The 8,007-nt window shown below is 47.8% G+C and overlaps 1 protein-coding gene across 50 annotated transcripts in view; it reads right to left on the bottom strand.

Annotated features, from left to right (window-relative positions):
- Positions 1-1,550: 1,550 nt before the first annotated feature.
- The window catches only part of LOC106593069 (SNF-related serine/threonine-protein kinase), a 76,488-nt gene continuing 70,031 nt past the window's right edge, over positions 1,551-8,007 (bottom strand). The window contains exons 1-3 of one of the 50 annotated variants that reach the window (XR_014392434.1): positions 7,674-8,001; positions 4,913-7,630; positions 1,551-4,748 (exon numbers count right to left, since the gene is read on the bottom strand). The gene's annotated coding sequence lies outside the window, so the exon portion shown is untranslated. Of the gene's footprint in view, positions 4,790-4,830; positions 8,002-8,007 lie in introns of those variants that run through there. The other 49 variants (XR_014392433.1, XM_082975687.1, XM_082975699.1 and 46 more) reach the window with 49 other exon arrangements.

Here is an 8,007-nt window from a genome sequence, read left to right as displayed (position 1 = left end):
ACAGTTGACAGTGCAAGAAGGACCTTGGTCAGGGAAGGGACCAAGAACCCAATGACCAATCAGACAGAACTACAGAGTTGTCCTTGGCTGAGATGGCAGAACCTGCCAGAAGGACACGTCTCTACAGCACTTCACCAATCTGGGCTTTATGGGAGAGTGGCCAGAAGGAAGCCACTCCTGAGAAAAAGGCACATGACAGCATGCCAGGAGTTTTCAAAAAGGTACATTTTTTAACTCTTTGGCCTGAATGCAAAGCTCTGTCTGGATAAAACCAGGCACAGCTCATCACCAGTCTAACACCATCCCCATCGTGAAGCATGGTGGTGGCAGCATCATGCTATGGGGATGCTTTTCAGCAGTAGGGGACTGGGAGACTGTTGAGGATGGAGGGAACAATGAATGGCGCCAAATACAGGCAAATCCTTTATCAGAACACGAACAACCTTAGATTGGAGCAAAGATTTACGTCCCAACAGGACAATGACCCCAAGCATAAAGTCAAAGCAACACTGGAATGGCTTCAGAACTATAATGTGAAAGTCTGAGTGGCCCAGCCAAAGTCCAAACTTGAATACCATTGAAAATCTATGGAAAGACTTGAAGATTGCTGTTCACCGCCGCTCTCCATCTAACTTAACAGAGCTTGAGAAAATTTGCAAGGAAGAATAGGAGAAAATCCCCAAATCGAGTTGTGCAAAGCTGATACAGACCTACCCAAGACGACTCAAAGCTGTAATCGTCGCCAAAGGCGGTTCTACAATGTATTGACTCAAGGGTTGTGAATACTTAAATGAGAAAATTCTGCATTTAATTTAATACATTTGCTACCATTTAATAAAATTATGGGGTATTGTATGAAGATGAGTGACAGAAAAAATATTGAATACATTTTGAATTCAGGCTGCAACACAAAATGGGTAGGAATACTATCTGAAGGCACTGTAGGTGAAGGCTCTATATAAGTTGCTCTTCAGGGGTTACTGGTGTCTTCTGGCAGCAGCATAAGGAGTTGTAAATCCTGGCAGAATACCTTTCAGCAGAGGGGCTCTGTGGCCTGCATATTTAACTGGTCTCTACTCTGGAGGGAATAGTCTCTGGAGTCTGAACATGGTGATGCACCAAGATTGTTCTAATTAGAGTTCTAAGTCATGTGCCCCAACTGGCACCCTATTCCATATATAGTGCATTACTTTTGACCATGCAAACTAATGCACTATATAGGGAATAGGGTGCCATTTGGGACATTGATCATCACCCTAATGTCTTCATCTTAAAAGCAAGGCCACCAGGAAAACTACCAGCACACCGATCAGTGATCCACCTCTTGGATGAAGCTCTGAGGTAAATAGTTGACAAGATAAAGTTATGGTTAAACAGTTATGGAGCAACATTTGGGATCAACACTGTACAGTGTAATGGATTATTTTCTGTCAATTCCTTTAGCAACAAGTGATCGAAGTTGCATCTGACAGAACACAGACCCACTTGGGCGACAGGCGTGTCATCAATACATCACGAGCACAGAAAAGACAAGACTAATTTATAAGACGTCATTTTCCACAACATTTTATTTTGGATATTACCATAGCTATATGTAACATTTGACAACAGGTATCAACTACAGAATAATACATTTAATAATTCTGCCATTTCATATTTTCATTTTCTTTTAGCCAGCACATGGTTTGGTCCAGTAACATTCAGTGGATGGTTCTTCCTCTCTCGATGTCCTTGGATCGATAATGTTAAACATATAACACATGCACATGTCATTCACCTGTTTACATCTGGGTAAGACAACGGTCAGACTGACTGACATGAATAAAATCATGTTCTTTTCTTGGAGACACCCATTACTAATAAGGCTATACTTACAGCTATGGACCAAAAGGTTCACTCTGCTGTCTAAATATAGAGCACCATATTTACATCTCTATTTACAGATATTTTGTTTAAAAAGAAAAAGAAAAAAAATACTCAAGATATCTTTCTCTGCTAGTTTTTAGTCCGAGGTGCCTTTCAATCTAAGGCTGTACAGGGTTGAAATATAAAACAAAAATATGTTCATTTACAGATAGCTGCAACATGTAGCTTATTGCCAATGCCCTTAAAATATATCCCCACATCTCCCCATACCCCATTTCTTTCCTTCTTTACTAAGCCCAGTCCTTTAAAGCTTACAGACAGGAATCTCTCCTGAAAGGTGCATGTGCTCTACTGAACCACTAATCCTGAATGGAAAACCTTCACCCTGCAGTGTCCAGTAAGGTGTGGGTGTGAGACACACTGCCATGTTAGTCCCCAACGAAAGACTCACGGGCCCACTTCAACACAGAATCATTTTTAAAACAGCAGATTGTTCAAAAATATAACTTTTTAAAACATATATACATACTCAACATATAGCCTTTTAAAACAAACAAACCAGGCTGCCAGAAGACCAGCCTGCCAGACCAGTCAGAAGACCACCCTGCCAGACCAGTCAGAAGACCACCCTGCCAGGCCAGTCAGAAGACCAGTCAGAAGACCACCCTGCCAGGCCAGTCAGAAGACCAGTCAGAAGACCACCCTGCCAGGCCAGTCAGAAGACCACCCTGCCAGGCCAGTCAGAAGACCAGTCAGAAGACCACCCTGCCAGGCCAGTCAGAAGACCACCCTGCCAGGCCAGTCAGAAGACCAGTCAGAAGACCACCCTGCCAGGCCAGTCAGAAGACCAGTCAGAAGACCACCCTGCCAGGCCAGTCAGAAGACCACCCTGCCAGGCCAGTCAGAAGACCAGTCAGAAGACCACCCTGCCAGGCCAGTCAGAAAACCAGTCAGAAGACCACCCTGCCAGGCCAGTCAGAAGACCAGTCAGAAGACCACCCTGCCAGGCCAGTCAGAAGACCAGTCAGAAGACCACCCTGCCAGGCCAGTCAGAAGACCAGTCAGAAGACCACCCTGCCAGGCCAGTCAGAAGACCAGTCAGTTACAGTAACAGAAAGTAAAACAGTCTAACAAAGCAAAGACGTGGGCGGGTGCACACGGGTCCACTGGAATACAGAGACCCAATGCAGTTTTCAATTAATTAGTACATTTTTCTTTTCAATTCTCATGCTCTTCTATTGATCTTAAAATGCATTTTCTAAGATGTTACTTCAACATGGCAGGTGGTCAACCAAGGACATGACCAACATGTGAACGGGACCACATCAAATCAGTGTGGGTCTGCTTGCCTGCTACCTTGAGGCCCAGCACAGGAAGAAAATACACTAGTCTACCAGTGTACTTTACATTCAGTTTGACACGTTGTCATGAACTTTGAACCATTTCAGGAGGTTGACCAATTTGCAAATGAACAGCAGTAGTTCTAATTACAGATGAATGACCCTTTCTGTTAGAATAGTGTATAAAAGATTGCAGCTCCTACCTGTATTCACTATACAATAGTAAGTATAGTAGTATTTGACCCACATAGGTTGATTTATTCTGCCTGAAGACGAGTGCATTGAGATTGGAATAAAGACGGAGCTGAAGCCTTATTTCCCAGGTTACTGGCTCTAGGTAACACCAAAGTAAACCAGATGTGTTGAAGTAGCACTTATTCAACAGCGCTTTGGAAACAATAATTCATGTGGCCTTCAAAATCAATTCAGTGAGAGCTGTATAGCCATCTAAAATGCATCTTTAATTCCATACACTTAAAAAACACAAACATAAAACAGATTGTCTGTGTGCAATATCAAAGTGAAATAACGTTTCAGACAGTAGGTCACTGTCGCTGTAAAATGAGGTTAATCAATGAATCAAATTAAAACATCTCTAGAAGTTACCAAGTTTCTGTCTCAGTTGGTCGTTGTGTTTTAAGACTGCATGGCAGGAGCTTATATCAACATGAAGGTTACAGGTTACTTCCCTTCCTCCAGGACCATGTATGGTGACTGGTATCTGTCCTCCTCTACCTCTCCCAGCTGTATGGTGACTGGTATCTCTGTTCTCCTCTACCTCTCCCAGCTGTATGGTGACTGGTATCTCTGTTCTCCTCTACCTCTCCCAGCTGTATGGTGACTGGTATCTCTGTCCTCCTCTACCTCTCCCAGCTGTATGGTGACTGGTATCTCTGTCCTCCTCTACCTCTCCCAGCTGTATGGTGACTGGTATCTGTCCTCCTCTACCTCTCCCAGCTGTATGGTGACTGGTATCTCTGTCCTCCTCTACCTCTCCCAGCTGTATGGTGACTGGTATCTCTGTTCTCCTCTACCTCTCCCAGCTGTATGGTGACTGGTATCTGTCCTCCTCTACCTCTCCCAGCTGTATGGTGACTGGTATCTCTGTCCTCCTCTACCTCTCCCAGCTGTATGGTGACTGGTATCTCTGTTCTCCTCTACCTCTCCCAGCTGTATGGTGACTGGTATCTCTGTTCTCCTCTACCTCTCCCAGCTGTATGGTGACTGGTATCTCTGTCCTCCTCTACCTCTCCCAGCTGTATGGTGACTGGTATCTCTGTTCTCCTCTACCTCTCCCAGCTGTATGGTGACTGGTATCTGTTCTCCTCTACCTCTCCCAGCTGTATGGTGACTGGTATCTCTGTTCTCCTCTACCTCTCCCAGCTGTATGGTGACTGGTATCTGTTCTCCTCTACCTCTCCCAGCTGTATGGTGACTGGTATCTGTTCTCCTCTACCTCTCCCAGCTGTATGGTGACTGGTATCTCTGTCCTCCTCTACCTCTCCCAGCTGTATGGTGACTGGTATCTCTGTTCTCCTCTACCTCTCCCAGCTGTATGGTGACTGGTATCTGTTCTCCTCTACCTCTCCCAGCTGTATGGTGACTGGTATCTGTTCTCCTCTACCTCTCCCAGCTGTATGGTGACTGGTATCTGTCCTCCTCTACCTCTCCCAGCTGTATGGTGACTGGTATCTGTTCTCCTCTACCTCTCCCAGCTGTATGGTGACTGGTATCTCTGTTCTCCTCTACCTCTCCCAGCTGTATGGTGACTGGTATCTGTCCTCCTCTACCTCTCCCAGCTGTATGGTGACTGGTATCTGTTCTCCTCTACCTCTCCCAGCTGTATGGTGACTGGTATCTGTTCTCCTCTACCTCTCCCAGCTGTATGGTGACTGGTATCTGTTCTCCTCTACCTCTCCCAGCTGTATGGTGACTGGTATCTGTCCTCCTCTACCTCTCCCAGCTGTATGGTGACTGGTATCTGTTCTCCTCTACCTCTCCCAGCTGTATGGTGACTGGTATCTCTGTTCTCCTCTACCTCTCCCAGCTGTATGGTGACTGGTATCTCTGTTCTCCTCTACCTCTCCCAGCTGTATGGTGACTGGTATCTCTGTCCTCCTCTACCTCTCCCAGCTGTATGGTGACTGGTATCTCTGTTCTCCTCTACCTCTCCCAGCTGTATGGTGACTGGTATCTGTTCTCCTCTACCTCTCCCAGCTGTATGGTGACTGGTATCTCTGTTCTCCTCTACCTCTCCCAGCTGTATGGTGACTGGTATCTGTCCTCCTCTACCTCTCCCAGCTGTATGGTGACTGGTATCTCTGTTCTCCTCTACCTCTCCCAGCTGTATGGTGACTGGTATCTCTGTTCTCCTCTACCTCTCCCAGCTGTATGGTGACTGGTATCTCTGTTCTCCTCTACCTCTCCCAGCTGTATGGTGACTGGTATCTCTGTCCTCCTCTACCTCTCCCAGCTGTATGGTGACTGGTATCTCTGTCCTCCTCTACCTCTCCCAGCTGTATGGTGACTGGTATCTCTGTCCTCCTCTACCTCTCCCAGCTGTATGGTGACTGGTATCTGTCCTCCTCTACCTCTCCCAGCTGTATGGTGACTGGTATCTGTCCTCCTCTACCTCTCCCAGCTGTATGGTGACTGGTATCTCTGTTCTCCTCTACCTCTCCCAGCTGTATGGTGACTGGTATCTCTGTCCTCCTCTACCTCTCCCAGCTGTATGGTGACTGGTATCTCTGTCCTCCTCTACCTCTCCCAGCTGTATGGTGACTGGTATCTCTGTTCTCCTCTACCTCTCCCAGCTGTATGGTGACTGGTATCTCTGTTCTCCTCTACCTCTCCCAGCTGTATGGTGACTGGTATCTCTGTTCTCCTCTACCTCTCCCAGCTGTATGGTGACTGGTATCTCTGTCCTCCTCTACCTCTCCCAGCTGTATGGTGACTGGTATCTCTGTCCTCCTCTACCTCTCCCAGCTGTATGGTGACTGGTATCTCTGTCCTCCTCTACCTCTCCCAGCTGTATGGTGACTGGTATCTCTGTCCTCCTCTACCTCTCCCAGCTGTATGGTGACTGGTATCTGTTCTCCTCTACCTCTCCCAGCTGTATGGTGACTGGTATCTCTGTCCTCCTCTACCTCTCCCAGCTGTATGGTGACTGGTATCTCTGTTCTCCTCTACCTCTCCCAGCTGTATGGTGACTGGTATCTCTGTCCTCCTCTACCTCTCCCAGCTGTATGGTGACTGGTATCTCTGTCCTCCTCTACCTCTCCCAGCTGTATGGTGACTGGTATCTGTCCTCCTCTACCTCTCCCAGCTGTATGGTGACTGGTATCTCTGTCCTCCTCTACCTCTCCCAGCTGTATGGTGACTGGTATCTCTGTCCTCCTCTACCTCTCCCAGCTGTATGGTGACTGGTATCACTGTCCTCCTCTACCTCTCCCAGCTGTATGGTGACTGGTATCTCTGTCCTCCTCTACCTCTCCCAGCTGTATGGTGACTGGTATCTCTGTCCTCCTCTACCTCTCCCAGCTGTATGGTGACTGGTATCTCTGTCCTCCTCTACCTCTCCCAGCTGTATGGTGACTGGTATCTGTTCTCCTCTACCTCTCCCAGCTGTATGGTGACTGGTATCTCTGTCCTCCTCTACCTCTCCCAGCTGTATGGTGACTGGTATCTCTGTCCTCCTCTACCTCTCCCAGCTGTATGGTGACTGGTATCTGTTCTCCTCTACCTCTCCCAGCTGTATGGTGACTGGTATCTCTGTCCTCCTCTACCTCTCCCAGCTGTATGGTGACTGGTATCTCTGTCCTCCTCTACCTCTCCCAGCTGTATGGTGACTGGTATCTGTTCTCCTCTACCTCTCCCAGCTGTATGGTGACTGGTATCTGTTCTCCTCTACCTCTCCCAGCTGTATGGTGACTGGTATCTCTGTCCTCCTCTACCTCTCCCAGCTGTATGGTGACTGGTATCTCTGTCCTCCTCTACCTCTCCCAGCTGTATGGTGACTGGTATCTCTGTCCTCCTCTACCTCTCCCAGCTGTATGGTGACTGGTATCTGTTCTCCTCTACCTCTCCCAGCTGTATGGTGACTGGTATCTCTGTCCTCCTCTACCTCTCCCAGCTGTATGGTGACTGGTATCTCTGTTCTCCTCTACCTCTCCCAGCTGTATGGTGACTGGTATCTCTGTCCTCCTCTACCTCTCCCAGCTGTATGGTGACTGGTATCTCTGTCCTCCTCTACCTCTCCCAGCTGTATGGTGACTGGTATCTCTGTTCTCCTCTACCTCTCCCAGCTGTATGGTGACTGGTATCTCTGTCCTCCTCTACCTCTCCCAGCTGTATGGTGACTGGTATCTCTGTCCTCCTCTACCTCTCCCAGCTGTATGGTGACTGGTATCTCTGTTCTCCTCTACCTCTCCCAGCTGTATGGTGACTGGTATCTCTGTCCTCCTCTACCTCTCCCAGCTGTATGGTGACTGGTATCTGTTCTCCTCTACCTCTCCCAGCTGTATGGTGACTGGTATCTGTTCTCCTCTACCTCTCCCAGCTGTATGGTGACTGGTATCTCTGTCCTCCTCTACCTCTCCCAGCTGTATGGTGACTGGTATCTCTGTCCTCCTCTACCTCTCCCAGCTGTATGGTGACTGGTATCTGTTCTCCTCTACCTCTCCCAGCTGTATGGTGACTGGTATCTGTTCTCCTCTACCTCTCCCAGCTGTATGGTGACTGGTATCTCTGTCCTCCTCTACCTCTCCCAGCTGTATGGTGACTGGTATCTGTTCTCCTCTAC

Source organism: Salmo salar, chromosome 05 (genome assembly GCF_965601325.2).
Source record: "Salmo salar chromosome 05, fSalSal1, whole genome shotgun sequence".
NCBI lineage: Eukaryota > Metazoa > Chordata > Actinopteri > Salmoniformes > Salmonidae > Salmo > Salmo salar.
This window is presented reverse-complemented; position numbering and strand designations above follow the sequence as displayed.